A 21,695-nucleotide genomic window follows, 5' to 3' on the forward strand; every position below is an offset into this window, starting at 1 on the left:
GCCCAGGATTATTATACTTTACTAAAACTAAAACTGTATAAATAAATAAATAAATAAAGCAACTTAAACTAGTTGTCAATTAAGCATTTCCCATTTTCAGTCTATATTGAACTAAAATAACTGAAACTGACAAATAAAATAAAATAGTATCTCATGCTAAAACACTAAAATAACACTGATTCTGGTAAATATATTAATAGGACATTGCTCTGGCTTCAGCCCATAACTGCAGCAGGGCCACAACCTGACTAGACTCAGTGGGGTTTACCTGATGTTTCAGACCATTAAAGCTTTTTTATGAGGACACAATATCACAGTTCCTGCTGCTTTGGAGCAAAATCCAAAAATCAAGTGTGTTTAGAATGTTTTAATGAAGTATTAAAAAGCTTCCTAGTAACACTTTCAGTGAACCTTGAATATATAGTAATTTATAATACACTCTCTATTAATTATCTTAATTTATTTAAACTGAGTTGATCCAGATGGAAATCTAAAACAGACAAAAAAAAGAAGAAGAAAAAAAAAGAATCTTTAGAGTACACTTTTTGTTTATTTCCAGCTATATTGTGGTATATTTTGTTAATTAACAACTATTATTTATATAGGGCACCGAGTGATTCAAAACTTCCAATGGTACCCCCTATTTTTTTTTTAAAATATCAAGTTATGTTGAGCTGGCACATTGTTGTAATAGAAATGTGCAGAGCTTTTCAAGTCAAGTTGAGCTTTATTGTCATTCCGCTACAAGTGGGGACATACAGTGGAACGAAATGTCGTGCCTCGCAGGACCACGGTGCTACATAAATACAGACATACAACAATGAAGTAAAACTTTATTTTTATAAAATAAACCTTTAAACCTATAAACCTATAAAAAACACTATAAACCTATACACCTATAAACTATAAACCTATACACAACTAACCTACTGACAGATTTTAACTATACGTATACTATATATAAATATTTACCCTATACAAACTAAAAAAAAAAATAAAGGATAGAAAATACAAACTATACGAATGCTTCACATAAATACTGTACATGTGCAAAAAGAAACATTTTGAATCAAGCATCTGGTTGGGGGACAGTGCAGGATGATTTGTAGTGCCTGAGCATGTAAACATACACACATTGCTGAGTCTTTTGTGGGATTGTGTACACGCAGCAGTGTGTGTAAAGTGTCTAGTGCACGTAGAGGAGAGTGTGTTACTACAGGTGGTTTGTACAGGCCCACTCACCTGTGTGTAGCACACTTCGAATTGCACAAAAAAGTTCCATACAGTTTTTTCTTTGGTGTGGTAAGGTTTGGGGTGGGGGGTGGTCCATGTTTCAGGGGGTAGGGGTTTGCATGGGGTTTCAGAGGGGGCGGGGTGGTTTGAGTTCAGGGCTCTCACAGCCTGGGGGAAAAAGCTGTTGAGCAATCTGGCGGAGCGGGCTCTGATACTCCGGTACCGTCTTCCTGATGGTAGGAGCTGGAAGAGACTGTGGGAGGGATGGGTGGAGTCCTTCAGGATGCTGTTGGTTTTGCTGGAGCATCGTGTAAGGAAAATATCCAGGATGGAGGGGAGAGGGACACCGATGATCTTTGCTGCTGTGTTCACTGTCCGCTGGAGTGTCTTGCGGTCAGCAGCACTGCAGTTCCCGTACCAGACAGTGATGCAGCTGGTCAGCACACTCTCAATGGTGCCCATGTAGAATGTGGTGAGGATGGGAGGAGGGAGACTTGCTCTTTTCAGCCGGCAGAGAAAGTGTAGGCGCTGTTGTGCCTTTTTGGAGAGTGACATGGTGTTGGTGGTCCAGGTGAGATCCTCTGTGATATGCACCCCCAGGAATTTAGTGCTGCTGACTCTCTCCACAGTCAAGCTGTCGATGGTCAGTGGGGGGTGGTCAATGGAGTTTCTCCTGAAGTCCATCACAACCTCCTTTGTCTTCCCCACATTGAGGGACAGATTGTTAGTGGCACACCATTCAGCCAGCTGTGCCACTTCCTCTCTGTAGTACGTTTCATCGTTGTTGCTGATGAGACCTACCACTGTTGTGTCATCAGCAAACTTGATGATGTGGTTGGAGCGGAACTTGGCAGTGCAGTCGTGGGTCAGCAGCGTAAAGAGCAGCGGGCTGGGCACACAGCCTTGTGGGGCAACTGTGCTCAGTGTGGTAGTGCTCAAGGTGTTGTGGCCAACACGGACTGACTGAGGTCTTCCGGTTAGAAAGTCCAGGATCCAATTACACAGGGAATTGTTAAGGCCCAGCAGGTTAATTTATTTATGAGCTGTTGTGGGATTATTGTGTTGAATGCTGAGCTGAAGTCAATGAACAGCATTCTAACATAGGAGTCTTTATTTTCTAGGTGGGTAAGAGCCAGGTGGAGGGTGGAGGAAATTGCATCGTCCGTAGAGCGGGTTGAACGGTATGCAAACCAGAGCGGGTCGAGTGTGTTGGGGAGGCTGGCTTTGATGTTGTGCATGACTACCCTCTCAAAGCACTTCATCGTGATTGGAGTCAGTGCTATGGGACGGTAGTCATTTAGACAGGACACAGGTGATTTCTTTGGTACCGGTATGATTGTTATGGATTTTAGACATGTGGGGACAACTGCCTGGCTCAGCGAGGTGTTAAAGATATCTGTAAGCACATCTGTCAACTGTGCAGCACAGTCTCTCAGAACAAGGCCAGGTATGTTGTCAGGACCCACAGCCTTGCGTGGGTTAATCCTAGATAGGGTCTTCCTTACATCGGCTGGAGACAGACAGAGCGCCCGGTCGTTGGGAGGTGTGGGCAGTTTTTGTGCAGGTGTGTCATTCTGCATTTCAAACCGTGAATAAAAGTGGTTCATCGGGGAGGGATGTGTCATCATCACAGGCCTGTGGTGGGGGCTTGTAGTCAGTGATGGTCTGAATGGCTTGCCACAGGCTCCGTGTGTCTCTGCTGTCTGTGAAGTGATTGTTGATTTTTTGAGCATATGACCGTTTTGCATTTTTAATGCCACAGGACAGATTGGCTCTTGCTGTTTTGAGGGCTGCTTTATCTCCTGATTTGAATGCTTCATCTCTGGTCTTTAGCAGCCCACAAACCTCTGCTGTCATCCATGGCTTCTGGTTTGCACGTGTGGTGATGGTCTTGGTGGCTGTCACTGTCACATCTTCAGTGCACTTTTTTGCCGGACGTGGTGAGAATGACGGGGTCAGTGGTGAAGGCAATGGGAGGTAACTTGTGGCCGTTAAGGGCATGGACGGAGATCTTGTGCGTAAGGGGTTTGATGGGGATCTGAAATTTGTGCGCAAATGAAAAGTCCAGAAAGTTACCCTCTGCCCCGGAATCCAGAAGCCTGACAGGTGAGTGAACGTGTAGCCCATCTCAGTCTTACCGGGAGGAGGGTCGATGATGTAGTTGAGGTCTTCTCTGCGGAGATCCCACCCGATAGTAGCCTCATATTTACTATCGGGCTTGGTCTTTTACCGGGCATCTATTGAGCAGATGTCCTGCCCCTCCGCAATACAGGCAGAGGCCCTGGGATCTCCGCCTCTCCTTCTCCTCCCGGGAAAGCCGAGCCCACCCTACCTGCATGGGTTCGGGATCGTAGGTGGGACTGACCACGTCCACGTCGTTGACACGGCGACTCTCAGACCCACCAGGGACTCGGCTGGCCGGAACGCGTCGCTCAGCTCTAGCGAGCCGTGCGTCCACCCTGAGGGCCAAGTCTATGAGTCTGTTGAGTGTGGTGGGGAGGTCCAGGACGTAGATCTCCTTCTGGACGTGGTCAGCCAGCCCATGCAGGAACATGTCCCACTGCGCCTCCTCGTTCCAGCGACGGCCCGATCGAAAACCCGCTTCATTTCTTCGGATAATGTCAGGAACGAGGTGCAGCATGGATCCTGGTTCTCCCACACCGCTGTTCCCCATAGTGCCGCCCTTCCAGTCAGCAGGGTCAGGACGAAGGCCACCTTGCTCTGTTCCGAGCCGAAGGTCCTGGGTTGCAGGGCAAAGTGCATTGAGCATCGTGTCAAAAATGCCCTGCAATACTTAGGTTCTCCTCCATACGGCTCGGGAACGGGCAGCCGAGGTTCCGGCTGGAAGGGGAGTTCAGGTGGACTGGGGGAAACTGGCGGCGTGGGTGGTGCAGTGGGGACTCGTAGCTGTTGGAGTTGTTGGGTGAGCTCGGATACCTGCGTCACCAGAGCCTGAATAGCACGGCCCGTGTTATTCAGGCTCGCCTCTTGAGAGTTCATGCGGTCAATGCTCTGAGAGATTAAAACCTCCAGTGACATGGCTGAGGCACCCGCTGCTTCCATGGGAAGGTCAGATCGTTCTGTCATGGCGAACAGAGAAGAGGAAGCAAGTTGCAGGTGAAAGTCAGATTTATTGTCCAAAACAGATTATACAGGTGCAGGAGTGGAATGATGGCAGGTGACGCAGGAACTGGATGGACTACACGGCAGGAGGGTGGTGAAAAGTATCCGTGGTGAAGCGTGGAATCCATACAGGAACAAACGTACACAGCACACTGACACAGGACGGACTTAGACATCAACAGCAAACCGGACGAGTAGAAACAGGAACTGAAACAACGCATGAAGACATCCACAACGATCTGACAAAGGAGAGGAGAAACTGGTGAGTATTTATGGGTGAGTTAAGGAGCTGCAGCTGGTGCTGCTAACGAGGCTCAGCTGAATGTAGTGAATGGTGATGGCTCGGCCACGCCCACACACGTACTACACGCACACACATGACAATACTCGGGACAAGGAGGAAACAATGAATGAGTGAACCGTGACATAGTTTGCCCAAGAATGAAAATTACCCCATGATTTACTCACCCTCAAGCCATCCTAAGTGTATATGACTTTCTTCTTTCACACGAATACAATAGGAGTTATATTTAAAAATGTGCCAACTCTTCCAAGCTTTATAAAGGCAGTGAATGGTGGTCGAGATTTAGAAGCAAAATAAAGTGCATCCATCCATAATAAAAAATAAAAGTGCTTGTACATAAAAATAAAATATGCTTATTTAAAACTTATCTTAAAACTTTGCTCTCTCCTCTATGCTTCCACATTTGTCACTTCTCACTGGAGCTTGACTTCCATTGACTTCCAAACAGGATACATGTAAACCTTCAGGGTAGCAAAGGTGTAAAGTATTGGAGTAAGTGTAACTAATTACTGTACTTGCGTATCTTTTGGGATACTTTGGAGTTTTGCTTAGTATCAAAGCATTACTCAGCATTACTGCTGAGTTTTAGCAACTTTTACTCTCTACTTCACTACATTTTTAAATGAGAATCTGTACTCTTTACTCCACTACATTTGAAAAGAGTGTTGCAGTTACACATACATTTTGCATGGCACCAAGCTTTTCTGCAGCAGTTTATTTCTGCTACAAAAGATGTGATATTGCCAACTACAGAGCACTGAAAGTACTATACTTTCAGTGCTCTGTAGAATCTGTTGAATGTAATGGTTGTCTGTTTGCCAGTCATTCTGTTCTTTGTTCGCTTTGGTTTTTGGCTTGTTATTTGTTCTAGTTTTTCCATGAAATCCCTACACACAGATCCTTTGTCAAGTCCAGCTTTGTCAAGTCCAAGACCAGGACTAGCCGAGACCGAGTCAAGACCGAGTCCAAAGAGGCTCAAGTCCAAGTCGAAAAATTTTGAGTCCAAGTCAAGACCGAGTCCAAATGAGAGAAAAAAAGGATCCTCTTCAAGACCACATACTCAATTAATGATAATGTATGTGATGCGAGAGAGAGCATATCTTCTATTCTAAGAAAATAATTTTTCATTATTATTTGTAATGATCAAAAAGCATGTGCAAAGTAACAACTCTGTAGGACAGGGGTCTTCAAACTAGATCCTGGAGAGCCAATCAGACTTTACCTCCAACTGGCTAGTAAGAGCTTGATTAGCTGATTCAAGTGTGTTTAATTAGGGTTGGAGCTAAACTCTGCAGAACACCGGCCCTCTAGGACCAAGTTTGGAGCTGTAGGATAAAATAATTTTTATATACTTTATTTACATTTTATTTACTTTAGGTACACAGCAAAAAATCCAGGGTGAAATTAAAGCCCGGCTCACACTGTGCGATTTTGGCCACGATTTGGTCGTCTGAGACTAATTTTGAAAATCCTAAAATCCTAAAAGATTCCTATAATCCTAGGCTAAAATCGGTTGTCTAGATCGCTGGTTTGACATGTTCACCGACAGCCGATTAATGGCCGTTGCGATCAATTTTTTCCGATTAAATTCTGGCAGTGTCAGAAGATTTCAGACACTTTCCTGCAGTGTGACATCTCCTACGACGACCGTCAAAACAAGAACCAATAGGAGCACTGAACTTGATGACGCAATTAGCACGACAACTTCAAACTTAAACTTCGTTATTTGTAAAAACAATATATGTACAAAGTAAAGATGACTTAAAGTTTATTTATTAAGGGGCAGGATGTTTAAACTCAAATAATAAAATTACCTCAAGTTCGCTCTGTAGAACTGGAAGTCCATAAAGTCCTCTTTTGCCCAGCCATGACTTGCTCCACACACGGCGTCTTTTTAGTTTTTTTTTAACAACAAGGCATGTAATTAATAAAACTAACGCTAAACGTTGCTGTTGTTTTCTAGCCATTATAGCGAGAGAACGCAGGTCACGTATTGATGACGTAAAACTCCGGACAAGTCTTCTTGAGTACGTCCGTTTTTTGGGTGTCTTGACTGTCGTACAGTCTGACATTAAGACAACTGAGTTTCTACAGTCTGACATGGGGATCATGTTCGTACAGTGTGACAAGCAACAATCGCAAAAGACTATTAAAAATCGCACAGTGTGAGCCCGGCTTAACTCTCCTGGGAGTACATGTGAGACCACACTCAATAGTGTGAAAGTGTTAAAATAAGGCTACGTACACACGAAGACGGGTTTCTCCGTATCCGATCTTTTTTTTTGCCTCAAATTCTGTAAACACGGAGTCGTCTCAGGAAATATCTGCGTCCACACGGAATCACTGAAACCGACTGAAAACGATGTAGTACACATGCCAGACCAATATGTGGCGCTGTAATTCTGCCACAGAGATACACAAAAAAACAGAAGACTTGGACCATGTGCGTAAACCGCTGAATATAAACTAACACACAAAGCAGAAGATTTTGCTTTAATTAAACTAATGAGCTCAGTAGGTTCTGCAGCACGAACACAGGCACGTAGTCTGACATTGTTGTTGTTGTTGTCGCTGTTATGTGACGTAGCGGTGTCTGATTAGGGGCAAGACGTGGGCTGATGACGTCATCGTTTCAGAAAATATACGGATTTGCCGTCCACACGAAAACATGAAACCGGCGTTTTCAAATTTATCCACCCTGGGACCCGGTTTCAAAAATGATCGGTTTCACTCTTCGAAAACGCCGGTTTCGTGTGGACGAAACGCCTATACGGTAAAAAATGTATGCGTATACAGAGAAACCCGTCTTCGTGTGGAAGGGCCTAAGAGTGTTAAATTAAGACTGATGCAGAGTTAAAGTTAATGAGGTAATTAAGAGATTCATTGAGAGGTGATTGACCATTATTTAAGACACCTGATGTTAATGAGCAGAATCACCAAAGATGAAAATCACTATTTCTGTGTCACCATTATAGTGGTCAGCGTTTACTTTAGTTGGGCTCTTGACCCTTATATTTTTAAAGTTAGATTTTGCCTTGCTGTAATTACAGAATTATAACAGATAGACAAACAAGAAAAGAGAAAAAGTATATATTACACAAACGTGTGTGTATTGTTTTTCCTAAATCACTGAACACCTTTAGAGCCAAATCTCTGATTTAGATCATTGTTGATTATAGCAGTCTTGTGATTCATTAGCATAGGGTTACCAGCATTTTCAGTACAAGCCGAGGGATTTCTTAAAGTTGTTTGTTCGAAAATCTTTGAAAAGAGTCTCTTCTTTAGATACACAAACATCAAGAATCAACCTGTAAACCTCAACAACGGTGACAATCAAAAAAAGCATGTTGCAGTGCATTCTGGGTGCCACCAATCAATTTCATCCATGGCTCCCATGATGCATTGCGGTGTGAATAAATGATTAGCAGAATTCTTAGTAATTTCCTTTATTCTTACTATTATTATTATTTTTATGTGACTTTTAGTAGCTTGTTTTCTAATGTTTAGAGTTAATCTATTTATGCTGTTTGTCACCGTTGTTGAGATTCATACACTGATTCTTGATATCTGTGTGTGTCTAAAATAAGATTATTTTTTCTTTTAATTATTAGAACAACTTTTAAGGAACTTTTTTAATTATTGAATACTGTAGAATAACAGGATTTGACTAATCAACAAGGTAAATCTGACTGTTTTAGGTTCTATATGAGTTTGGCGATATAGCTCAAATGATCGTTATGTAAAAACATTACCAACATCACATGACCCCTGTTTTCTTTTTGTTTGTCTCTCTGTTGTCATTCAGTTATGGCAGCCAAACAAAACCTAGCTTCAAAAATATAAGGGTCAAGAGCCCAACTAAAGTAAACGCTGACCACTATAATAGTGACACAGAAATTGTGATTTTCTTCTTTGGTGATTCTGCTCGTTAACATCAGGTGTCTTAAATAATGGTCAATCACCACTCAATGAATCTCTTAATTACCTCATGAACTTTCACTCTGCTTCAGTGTTAATTTAACACTCTTATTTCACACTCTTGAGTGTGGTCTCACATGTACTCCCAGGAGAGTTAATTTCACTCTGGGTTTTTTGCTGTATAGCAATTTCACACAAGTTGAAGTACAACTTCACATTTTCAGTCTTTGTGTATAACATAGACATATCCACTGATTTGCATTGATTTTGCCTTTGTAATAATAGTCCTGCACGAAATGAGGAACTTCTGCGATGTGTGATAACAGTGGAGTTTTTTTTTTTTTTTTTTTGCAATGATGATTATTTAATAAGTAAATGAATAATTAACTGTGCATATTAGGGCCAACAAAAAAACTTTTTTTTTTAACAGCGGTGAGCGTTACAACATACGATTCGATTGAGTTTATTAATGCAATGGCCAATCAAAGGCGTTCAGATGAGTCAAGGCTATAAGGGATACGTTTGGCGCTACTGGGCATGCGCACATAAATACAGCGTAATTTTTGTCACACTGTACAACAATAATTATTATTTCATTATTGTAAAGAGTAAGTTTAGGGCTGGGGTAGGTGTTGGCGTTAATAAAACACAATCTAACAGATAGAAAATTAAATTAGAAACATCTAAACTTTTCAGAACCAGCAAGTGCACCGTGGGTCATGTGACAAGAACCAGCCAATCAGCTTCATGCTTTCCCATAACAAAATTGAAATCTAAGCCAAGATGGAGAGACAGCTGATCATAGCTGTACAAGGATAGCCTTTTTTAAATAAATTTAGTTGCAGAGCTACTGCAAGGGATTTTTAGTGCTGGAAATCCATTAATCCTTTGCTGAAACCGCCGCGTCTTCATGGAGAGCGCAGGTCATGGTTGCTTAGCAAAGGCAGACGCCACAGGAGCGCAAGCATAGAGCGCAGGCAACAAAGTGCTATGGAAAGGAGGAGAAAGCCGTGCGCCTAGCTTTTTCCATGCGTTTTTAGGCGCGACATGCGAATGTGGTTTTGTTTTGAAGGAGAAAAAAAGCATAATGCTGGACTCGGTCGAGACCAACGAGAACATTTGGCGAGTCCAATAACCAAGTCCGAGACAAGTCCGAGTGCAAACACCAACGAGTCCGAGACGATAGAAAAATGTCTCGAGGCTGGACTCGAGTACTACAGCCCTAGATCCTTGCCTCTGCCTGTTTCCCCTAGCTTCTCCACAACATTACAGTTTTTGACTGGCATGTCTCTTTGACCAGTGCATCTTTGAGCCTATATTTAGTATAAGTAAAATACTTAAGAACTGTTAAAATCAGATACTCTAAAACGTTTACCCAAGTTGGTGACTTGTAACTTGTAGTAATTTTAGAACTATTAATTTAATTTTAGTTTCTGGAAATCGAGTCATATCGATTTCATATTCGTATGATTAATGGATATTAATCAAAATGTCCAACTTATATCTTATTAACGATACCTCATGAACGACTTGTCCAGCAAGCATTAAAAACAGTATGTTTTAACAATTTAGATTATTCCCGTGGCCACAGTAATACCAAATTGATTGGGTAATTTTTTAGGATAGGTAATTTTAGCATAGGTAACGCGATCTTTGGCAAATAGTTTAAGGCTTGAAAATCACATAGCACCAGACAAAGATTTCTTAATAAATCAAAGTTTATTTGCTACTCTACAACACTATAAGCTAAAATAACACAAAACAGAATACGTACACACACAAACACACATACACACGCTGCAGGCAATGAATTGTTTTGATTTGAAGAGAGTTTAAGGTTCTAATGCTCGTTTCCAAGAATGTTCTAACTTCAACCTGAGGGAGTCACAAGCAAGGAACTTTACTATCTTTACTCTTAAAGATGAATGCACCCAGTTTCCAGCAGAATTATGAAGAATTATTTGATTACTTGCTCTGAATTGTTTCGTTCCTTTCCTGGTTGAGGGAACCCCCGGGTGCGGATTGGCTGCTGAAATCGCTATTGCGTGATGTCACTGGGGATGACCTCTTGCGATTGGTTGGTTTCTCTGTGATGTGATGACGCTCTTAGGAAGTCTATTTAGAGTTCTTTTGGCTTCAGGTGTTAAAGTTTCTTTGGTCAGAACTTCGAAGGCATGTGTTGATCCTCGCCAGATGGTATATGGCTGAGAGCGCTTAACAGCACGATCAGATGAGGAGCTGAAGTTTCAAACAGCGCGCGAGCAAGCAGCAAGCCACTAAGCAAAGCTGGGCGTCTGTCTTTAATGCTGAGTTATTTCAAAAAATGAAGAACATATCCTAGCAGATTCCTATAAGTGTTTTAATCATACATTATGATGAGAAAAGTCAACTTTCATCCACACCAAATTATTGGTGACGCAACTAGCTTTCATTCAAAATCAAACAACAGGTATTTAGTATACACAAAGTACATACCTTAATTTTATATACTACATGGGTTAATGCATCAATTAACATGGTACCTTCTAAATAATCACATCAAGAATATGAAAGACATAAAATAAAGACACAACCTCAATATATAATTTCGGTAGCAGCAACAATTATTATGTCTTTCAGAACACCCATAAAGGTCCGATCTTCTTTGTTTTGCCAATAAGAAGAAAAGGCGCGTTTCTCTGCTGGGGAGAAACGGGAGGTCGTGGGAATGTCATTCTTGTGGAGATCTGGTGTTTTTCTTAGCTCGGAGGTCAGTTGTAAAACCGTCTCTCCTGGTTGATACAATCATTGAATTACTGTCACGCTCAGTCTGGGAGCAGGGAAAGGCAGAGGCAAGGAACTTCTCTTGAACACATACTTTAATTAGGCAAACTTCGAACTCACAGGAAACGTGGAGACAGCAACTGAAGACAGGGGTTTGACGATCAGACTGGACACAGAGGCAGGGAAACACAGGGTTTAAGAACACTGGGAAATTAACGAGGATGAACAGAAACAGGTGCGGAGTAATTAAACACAGGGCTGGGGACTAATTAACTAATGGACAGGGAAACGAGGACAGGAACAGGAAGGCCAAATATGAACACGAGAGGAGGGGAAAACAAGAGACAGGACTGACATTACGCCCCCAGGACACTCAGGAGGCCATGGCGGGACTGGGTACTCGGGAGGCCATGGCCTTTTCTTTTTGGGTCGTGTGGCCTTGGCCCTCAGACCGGCCACATCGGCCGTGACCCTATAGCCCCCCCCAAAAAATTTTCTTGGCGACGTTCCCCCCTGGGAGCCACTGAGGAGCGGGCTCTGTGGGGGTTCTCGGGGAGCGGGCTCTGTGGGGAGCTCTGGCTGCGCGGACTCTGTTGGGCGCTCTGGCTGCGCGGACTCTGACGGAACCAGCGGAGATGCAGGAGGGCACATGCGTGGAGCCAACAATTGGGGGCGCTCTGGAAGCGCAGACACTTGGGGGCGCTCTGGAAGCGCGGAGCTGGACGGAACCAGCGGAGACGAAGGAGAGCTGGACGGGACCAGCGGAGACGCAGGAGAGCTGGACGGGACCAGCGGAGACGCAGGAGAGCACTTGCGAGGAGCAGGTACAGGAGGGCACACTTGAAGCGCGGGTTTGAAGGGGTGCTCTGGGCTGAGGACAGCAGCGGTGCTGGAAAGAGTTGGGTGGTCGGAAGGTTTGGCTGGGCATGCAGACGGTCCTGGCGAGGGGTGAGCTGGTGAGACCTGGTGGTTCTCGGGTTGGGTTGGACAACGATCGGCCGGGCAAACCCCGACCTCGAGATTGATGTTATTAATCTCGAGGACATGATTAATCAGCTCGATCAAGGAAAAACTGGACGTGGGGAGATCGCAGCTGATGACATCTTTGTCCAACCGAAAACACACACCGAGCGAGGCGGTCCAGCTCAGTCCAGCTCACCTCGTTGGAAATATCAAGAAACTCCTCAACATACCTTACCAACTCCCGACCATCCTGCCGCAGACACCAAAGCCTGTCTTCAGCCTTAGTCATATTTTCGGTCCAGTCTTCTGTCACGCTCACTCTGGGAGCAGGGAAAAGCAGAGGCAAGGAACTTCTCTTGAACACAGACTTTAATTAGGCAAACTTCGAACTCACAGGAACCGTGGAGACAGCAACTGAAGACAGGGGTTTGACGATCAGACTGGACACAGAGGCAGGGAAACACAGTGTTTAAGAACACTGGGAAATTAACGAGGAAGAACAGAAACAGGTGCGGAGTAATTAAAAACAGGGCTGGGGACTAATTAACTAATGGACAGGGAACGAGGACAGGAACAGGAAGGCCAAATATGGACACGAGAGGAGGGGAAAACAAGATACAGGACTGACAATTACATGTTAAGCAGTCAGGAGGTCGTGTCCAGATCCAGAGGTATTTGTCCTGTTTCTGGTTGAATTATGTTTAAGTGATAAGAAAGCCACAGTAAAGTCCTGTTCTGGAATATGTCCAGATGCTCCCTCAAATTTATCCTGGTTTTTAGAGGTCTCCTGAGATAAGGAGATTTAGGGCAGGAAATCAGCCAGCCAGTCAAATGCAGATGCTGGGAGTGGAAGTCTTAACTCCTGCTAAGGAATGTGCTGTCTTGAAATTATTTTGTGTGTGTGTCCTGGTCTACTAGGCACTACATTGTAGTGGAGTAACTTTCACTGTAAGGTATCTGTACTTTTACTCAAGTATGGTTTTGAGGTACTCTTTACACCCCTGCAGGGTAGCAGGGGTCAGCCCTGCTGAGAGATGCTCTTGTAGGAATTCCAGTACTGAACAAACCAAGCAACTGACTCCTGCACAGTTTAGCTCCAACCCTTAAAAAACTCACCTGCCTGTAGTGTAAGTAATCCTGAAGACACTGATTAGCTTGATCCGGTGTTTGATTAGGCTTGGAGCTAAACTCTGCAGGTCAAGCAGCACTCCAGGACATTCCTAGCATACTATCTCCTGGTGGACTGGTGTCAACGACCTCAGTCGAGAGACCGGAATGAATGAGCTGGTACCCCTCAGGGGCTAGACCCAGACTTTGCATATCTCTGGTTGGAGTTGAAAGAATGACCCCCAGGTCTGGGACAGGGGGTCCCTCCTGGTTGTAATTTCCCAAGGAAAGCCTTTCAGGAGAGACACTAGATCGGCAAATTAAACCCGTCTGGCCAAAAACTTAGCTACTATCAGCAGGCATACTCCATCCTGATAAACCCTCGTTAGAACTCCCAAGAGCAAAGCAATCAAGGAAAAGTCATACAGATGTAGCCTCGGCCATGCCTGCACCATGGTATATAGCCCTAACAGGGTTGAATGTCTGGGGGAGAAACAGAGGGGACAGTGGGTGGGCAGATCCACTTCTTCTTGGCCATACTTGTGCCACATGGACTCCACTACTCCTGAATAAAACCTACCAAATATTTTAACGTTTTTAATATTGCTTTACATTTGAGCAGTCTGACTAGAGCATCTTTTTTGTACATTAAGTTTTGTCCAAATTACCAACATAGGCTCATTAGAAGAATATGCCACTACCTATATTTTGCAAAACTCCAAAAAATGTCCCTATGTATATACAATACAATTTGCTGTAGTTTCCTACTGAAAATAACACTAGAGGCGGAACAAAAACACAAACTCTTATCCCTTTTCTCATAAATTATCATTACAGAAGCCAATCACCAAATACAGCTTAGTACTTGCAATGCAGAGCACTCTGGTACGAGTCCTGTGAAACACGAGTAAAGATAAAAGAGCTCCAAACTTGCAGAAGCCAGCTAAAATGGAAATGTCGCCACAGACATGATTTTTCCAGTGAGCCTGGGTTGCAATGAATGATCAGGGAATGGACCGTGGTTTGTCTGTTCCATGTCAACATATATGCATGTTTGCGTGTTTCGACTGTTTTCATTTCCTAATTGACTTAATTCTCTGAATAATTTTCTGTAGGTAACTGGCTCTTTCTGGCAGTGATTAGTCATTTTGGGGCAAGACTACACAGGCCGCGACTCATAGGGATGGGTTGTTTCCTCATGGCCATTGGCTCTGCTGTTACGGGGCTGCCACACTTTTTCATTGGGCAGGAGGTTCATATATGCATATTATCTCTCCACATTTAGCATAGTTTCTCGTTTGTTACAAAGCTGCTCATGTTTCTTTCTCTCTCTGTATTGGTTATACTCCTTCAGGTACAAGTATGACACAGTAATACAAGGCTCTCTAAACAAGACTGTCAGTATATCTCCTTGTCAGTATCCCATGGTTTCAAACTATTACTCAAATGTGCAAATTCAGCCTTCTAATAACATTGGAACAGGTAACTACTCCACATTTAGCTTTCAGGATTTGAACAAGTGTTAAAGTCGGCATGAAACAGAAGTAGTGATTGTCTTTTTTTCTCTACTGTGACGTCTATCCGAGTGAAACGTCATCTGAAATGAGAGGGCCGGACTTGATTTCGTCCTTTGAGAATTGATTGGATCATTGGAAGTTGGGGCGTTGCTAACAAAATGGAGGCAGATCTGAATGCCAGTTTGCAGTTAGTTGTGGGGGATTTCTCTCCACTGGATTCGCCGCCGACACCCTAACATGAAGATTTTATTTTTTATTTAGGAAAGATAAAAAATTTTTATATAGAAAATTTTATTTTTTATTTTCATGACGGTGACGAGGATGATCAACTGTACAAAACATGCCTAACAGCGAGAGAGAGAGAGAGAGAGAGAGAGAGACTGCCTGAATGACTAAGCGCGTCCTCCATCAGGTTAAGTCATATTCGTTAAAAATAGTTAAATAGTTTGCGATGTCCTAAGAGTAATGTTGTTGTAATATCCTAATATCCTTTCAGCTTTTAAGGGTAGTGTACTCCCCCATGGCTCACATCAGCACTGGTCAATGCATTCATTTCTATAAAGTGAAGCATCAGCTTCAGCTTCTCCCCTGTTGTTTATCCCAGCGTTTACCCCTTACGTCATTAGTTCCGTCCTTGCGCCATCGCTCCTGACCGGAAGAGTAGAGGAGTTATTTTTAGGGGGAGGGTTGGTTAACATTTTTGATTAAATATTACAAAGCCACATGATAAAAAGCACAGATAAATTATTTATAATAAACACTACAGTATTCCATTAAAAAAATAAGAATTTTCCATTTTGATTTCATGCCGACTTTAAACATCAGTGTGCACTTAATACTCACAGCATCTTTCAAAGAGCTTTCAAAACAGAGTTGGCCAAGATAATCAAAAATGCATACTGAAAGTTCTAAGTTCTTCATAGACATTAATTCTGCCACTTTAACCCTAGATTGTGTGAAGGACCCTGAATCTAGTATGTGGATCTATGTGTTTTTGGGTAATGCTCTAAGAGGAATCGGAGAGACACCAGTCACACCTCCTGGCATATCTTATATTGATGACTTTGCAAAAGCAGAAATCTCAGCATTTTACATTTGTAAGTCAAATTTGGATACCTTTTTAATCATCTAGACTCTAGGACCTCTAAGTCAGAAACTCTAGTGAATTACAGCATATAGTTTAATTTACATCAGCACAAAAAAAGACACTTCAACTTTATAGCTCTAACTGAATACCAGCTATTAAAAGTGAAAAAAAAGTGAAGTGACATACAGCCAAGTATGGTGACCCATACTCAGAATTTGTGCTCTGCGTTTAACCCATCCAACGTGCACACACACAGCAGTGAACACACACACACCGTGAACACACACCCGGAGCAGTGGGCAGCCATTTATGCTGCGGCGCCCGGGGAGCAGTTGGGGGTTCGGTGCCTTGCTCAAGGGCACCTCAGTCGTGGTATTGAGGGTGGAGAGAGCGCTGGACATTCACTCCCCCCACCTACAATCCCTGCCGGCCCGAGACTCGAACCCACAACCTTTGGATTTCGAGTCCGACTCTCTAACCATTAGGCCATGACTTCCCCTATTGTGTTGATACATACAGTAAATACATTTACATTTAAATGTAGTCATTTAGCAGACACTTTTATCCAAAGTGACTTACAAATGAGGACAATAGAAGCAATCAAAACCAACAAAAGAGCATTAATAAGCAAGCGCTATGAAAAGTCTCGGTTAGCCCAACACAGTACACGTAGCAAGGTTTTTTTTATTGATGCTGTCAAACGGCCAATCGAATAAAACCATGAAGTCTCCAATATTTCTAATGAGCTTTGAAACCCTTGTTGAAAAGATGTGTGCTTAATTGTGTTACAGTGTATTTCAAATATTAAAAATATATTTAAAAATGTACCTGCATATAATATATTAGTAATGAAATTAAAGCCCACTTGAAGGGTTAGTTCACCCAAAAATGAAAATTATGTCATTAAATACTCATCCTCATGTGGTTCCGAACCTTCGTTCATCTTCGGAACACAAATTAAGATATTTTTGATGAAATCTGAGAGCTCTCTGACCCTGCATCTGAACAACAAATTGTATGTGGAAATTGGATTTGTCAGTGTTGGTAAGCATCCAGTTTAATTGGTTTCACCAGCACTGTGTGTATTCATGTGAAATGAATGAATTAATTAATGACTTTACTGTTTAATAATGGGGTAATTTGAAACTGTGCCATTTGTGTTATTCTATCCACTTTATATTAGTTGTCTTGAAGTACCGTGCTATTACATTGAAAATATAACACCGTACACGTTACATTGTACTTACATTATAATGACATGTACTACTTGTAATTACATACTATATGCAATTGTATTTTTTGACAAATCTACCCCAAACCTGCCCACATATGCCAACTTGCAAAAGTTTTGCCATGAATATCATATGTGTACAATGAGTATATTGTACCATTATTATTATAAGGCACACCAAAAGTTAATGATCCTACCAAAATTCAATTAAGTTGTAAGTGAATTCCAATGCACGCAGTGAATTCTGAATTCCAAACTTACTATCACAGCGCTGAAATATTATCATACTTTAGGGATAAGCTTACGGTTAGCAGCAATAAATTACTCTACATCCTGTGGTGATATTTGCTAGGTATGACCTATGAGGTAGATTAAAGCTGTATAATTTATGCATTTTTTCTCTTTCTCCTGCAGATAATGAGACCATCACTCCACAGGATGCAAGCTGGGTGGGAGCTTGGTGGCTGGGCTTCTTTGTGTCATCTGCTATCTTAATACTTCATACTTCATAATACTTAATACTGGTGTTCCTTTTTGGTTCCTACCAAGGTCTATATCCAAACAAGGATAGGAAGGGAAGGAAAACGAATGTGGATCAGGACAACAAGGAGCAATCTGTCCTCACAAACACACACTCAGCAAAAGGCAACTTCCTTCCACCTTTTTAACAAAACCATTATTGTTTGAACTTTTTTTTCTATTCCCATTCCTTTTACTTTTTAAAACTAACAAATTTGTGTTAGAAATTGCAATACTTTACCAGGAGTCACTCCAATTTGTAACACAGGTAGCTTTTAAATAAGGCTTAAATATGATTGTATGTTTTGCCTGAAGTTAATCTAACATCCAACAAAATCTTTACGAAATAGCTCACTTCATTCTCTGTATTCTGTAATGTAAATGTTAAGGATTCCTGCCTTCCCTGAAAAAACCCCTGTGCACTCCTGCATACTTCCTGTTGCTGTGTGGGATTGTTTTGAAGTTCAACTCTTTCATCGGCTTGCTGACCTTCAAAGCCAAATACATGGAGCAACAGTTTGGCCGGTCTGCATCTAGAGCAAACTTCCTTATTGGTAAGAAATCTGTTGATGCAGTTGTTTGTTTCATTTAATGTCTGGTCTTCATTTAGTGTCTTCAGTTGTGCTTATAAACAAACCCTACCATTTTGAATTTGTCTAAAAGTAATATTAGTCAATGTAAAATTAATAGTTATAAATTTATAAAAAAAATAGTCATGCATGCCAAAATAACAAATGCCATAATTTTGTCGACATTTATTTTATTTGTATTTTTTTGCCATTTATGCAACAATTATTTTATAAACTTACAAACTTTATTTCAATGTTATCCCAGTTTATCTCTTGTGAAAAAGGGCTTATTGACTTATTGACCACATTTTTGTTTTTGATGAGAGAGAGAGGCCATTTTTGATGAGAGAGAGAGGCCATTCATAAAATTCAACCATAGTATTTTGGTGCAAATTCATCTGTCACACCGAACCCAAGAACAACCCAACCATACAGCGTAACACGCTCAGAGAAGTGTGTCAGGTTTGACATTAATTGAAAGTAAAGACATGTCATGTCCCGCAGGTGTCCTGATCCTGCCTGTGGTCGCTGTGGGAATATTCATGGGTGGTTTGTTAATGAAAAGATACAAGTTGAGCGTCGTGGCAGGGCCTCAGCTCTCCTTCATCACCTCCTTCACGGCTTTCCTTCTCCTCCTCCGTTTTTGCACAAAGTGTGAGAATGTGCCCGTGGCAGGGCTCACTGTGTCCTACAATGGGTAAAGTATGTGCATACTTCTGCAAGTCAGCAGTTCTCGAAATGTAGGATATAATATAAAGAGAAATCTTGTTCATTTCCTCACTTTTAAATCTCTCAAGTTTCTTTTCTAGTCTTAAGGGGGGATTTGACAAAATAAAAATAAAAACAACTGAGAACCACTGCTATAAATGAACACTGGCTTTTAGCCAGAACATTGTGTTTCCAATTGGAAACAATCACCAATCTCCGAATTCCTCCTCAGGACCCCTGAAATATCACATGATGAGTAACCAGAATTGTTCCTGCTCTACACCTGAATGGGATCCTGTCTGCTATGACAGTGGCATTACATACATGTCGCCCTGTTTGGCAGGATGCACCACCTCCACTGGACAAGGCAAAACCAGGGTATAATTGGATCTATCTAAAACAGCACTTTTCTAAACCTTAGGCACACATGGTATATTGTAATATGGTCACGCTTCATTTTAAGGTCCAATTCTCGCCATCAACAAACCATTATCTACGACTTTTGCCTTAATAAAAATCACAATTTGTTGCTTATTAATAGTTAGTAAGGTAGTTGTTAAATTTAGGTATTGGGTAGGATTAGGGATGTAGAATATGGTCATGGAGAATATGTGCTTTATAAGTACTAATAAACAGCCAATATGTTAATAATAGGCATGCTAATAAGCAACTAGTTAATAGTGAGAATTGGTCCCTATACTAAAGTATTACCGTAAGTATCTGTTGCATGCTATAATTTGCATTAATAATCTCATTTATATTTGATGGTGGCAGGTTTTTCACAACTGCAGCTGTGTGTTAACCCCCTCACCAGTAGAGGGCAGCAGATCTGTGTTTCTGGGACAGTGTCCTCGTGGGCCCGAATGTACCCGGAGTTTCACCTCTTACATGGCGGTATCTGTCCTCAGCTCCTTCATCAACTCTCTGGGCACAACTCCTGGATACATGATCATTATACGGTCAGTTACCATCAGGATAGAATAGTTACTAGACTTTTGTTAAGAAAGAATTGTGGCAGTGAATTTTGCCCAGGCAAGTACTCTCACATTTTCTTATTTATATTATTAAATTTGATAATACTGTATTTGATGGTTCCCCAACATAAATTTTACTGACTATAAGTAACTTTGCAAGTACATGTCCACTTATTCTACTTACTCTAATAAGAAACTAGTTAATAATTACAGCAGAAGTAAAGAGTAAGTAGAATAAGTGGACATGCACTTGCAAAATTGCTTAGAGTCAGCTTATACACTGTAAAAAATTTACCGTAAAATTTACAGTAACTTACTGGCAACAATTAGCCAGTAAGTTACTGTGAATACGTTTTACAGTAAAGGTACTGTACTTCCATTTACAGTATTTTATGTATACACTGTGAAATCAAAAACAATTAAATACTGTGATTTTAGTTGTATTTACAGTAACTTACTGGCTAATTGTTGCCAGTAAGTTACTGTGAATACGTTTTACAGTAAAGGTACTGTACTTCCATTTACAGTATTTTATGTATACACTGTGAAATCAAAAACAATTAAATACTGTGATTTTAGTTGTATTTACAGTAACTTACTGGCTAATTGTTGCCAGTAAGTAACTGTGAATACATTTTACAGTAAGGGTACTGTACTTACATTTACAGTATTTTGTGTATTCACTGTAAAATAAAAAACAATTAAACACTGTGATTTTAGTTGTATTTACAGTATTGATTGTTTTACTGTAGAAGAAAAAAAATAAATACTGTGATTTCAATTGCATTTACATACAAAAAACTGTTAAGCACTGTTTTTATGTATTGTATGCAATACAGTACTATAAACAGTAGATAACAGTTAATCACTAGCAAATCACAGTTTCGCACTGTACATTGTAAATACTGTATCACTTTAATATTAGCCATCATTAAAAGAATCACCCATATTCTAAAACACTGCAATCAACTGCAGACAATAAGAAAATTGTTAAGTTATTTATTTAAAAAACATTTGGTGAACAGGAATGACAAAACAGGTACAACATAAAGGGATAATGGACATTGGACAACATGCCATTATACCATCCAAAGTTAACGCACATTCTATGTTTGTAATGCGGCCACAACGCCCAGCGGAGTGTGTTAACTTTGGATAGTCTAATGGCGTGAAGTCTATTATCCCGCTTATTCTACTGTTGCTAAATTAAATTTACGACTGAAGAAAATTTTTACAAAACTAGGCTATTTCATTACAAGTTTTGTAAAGTCACAGAGCAAACTGTTACTAGTTCATTCACTAGTTCCACATGACTGGTTGATATGACGGAACAATAATGCAAATTGATACAATACGGTCAACAAATTGAACTACTTTGAAGCCGTGCAAATAACTGATTATTACCACATTCTAAAGAGCAATAAATAACACTATGGCAATATTGAAATAAAATAAAACATTGAACATTTAAAACAGAAAGGAAAATAAACTTCCCCTGCCACTTGACAAAGATCTATGGCCTCTTGCATGCCCTGACCTTGGAGACCTAGAATCGTAGTTGGAGCCCTGAAATTAAAGAAGAAAACATTAGATCGGCTGAATGGTTTCGAAAACGGTAAAACTCAACTGTTTAACTCTGGGGGAGTTGTAAAATGATCCTATTTCCAAAAAAAGTGGAG

The 21,695-nt window shown here is 41.3% G+C and overlaps 1 pseudogene across 1 annotated transcript in view; it reads left to right on the forward strand.

Moving 5' to 3' along the window:
- The window catches only part of LOC306861820 (solute carrier organic anion transporter family member 1C1-like), an 87,106-nt pseudogene that overhangs the window by 57,301 nt on the left and 8,110 nt on the right, over positions 1 to 21,695 (forward strand). The window contains exons 4-11 of the transcript in view: positions 14,527 to 14,659; positions 14,766 to 14,893; positions 15,879 to 16,025; positions 17,661 to 17,891; positions 18,155 to 18,319; positions 18,839 to 19,031; positions 19,275 to 19,420; positions 19,817 to 20,001. The product of the transcript in view is annotated as a solute carrier organic anion transporter family member 1C1-like (transcript). The remainder of the gene's footprint in view (positions 1 to 14,526; positions 14,660 to 14,765; positions 14,894 to 15,878; positions 16,026 to 17,660; positions 17,892 to 18,154; positions 18,320 to 18,838; positions 19,032 to 19,274; positions 19,421 to 19,816; positions 20,002 to 21,695) is intronic.

Source organism: Barbus barbus (assembly GCF_936440315.1).
Source record: "Barbus barbus genome assembly, chromosome: 42".
NCBI classification, from domain to species: Eukaryota; Metazoa; Chordata; class Actinopteri; order Cypriniformes; family Cyprinidae; genus Barbus; species Barbus barbus.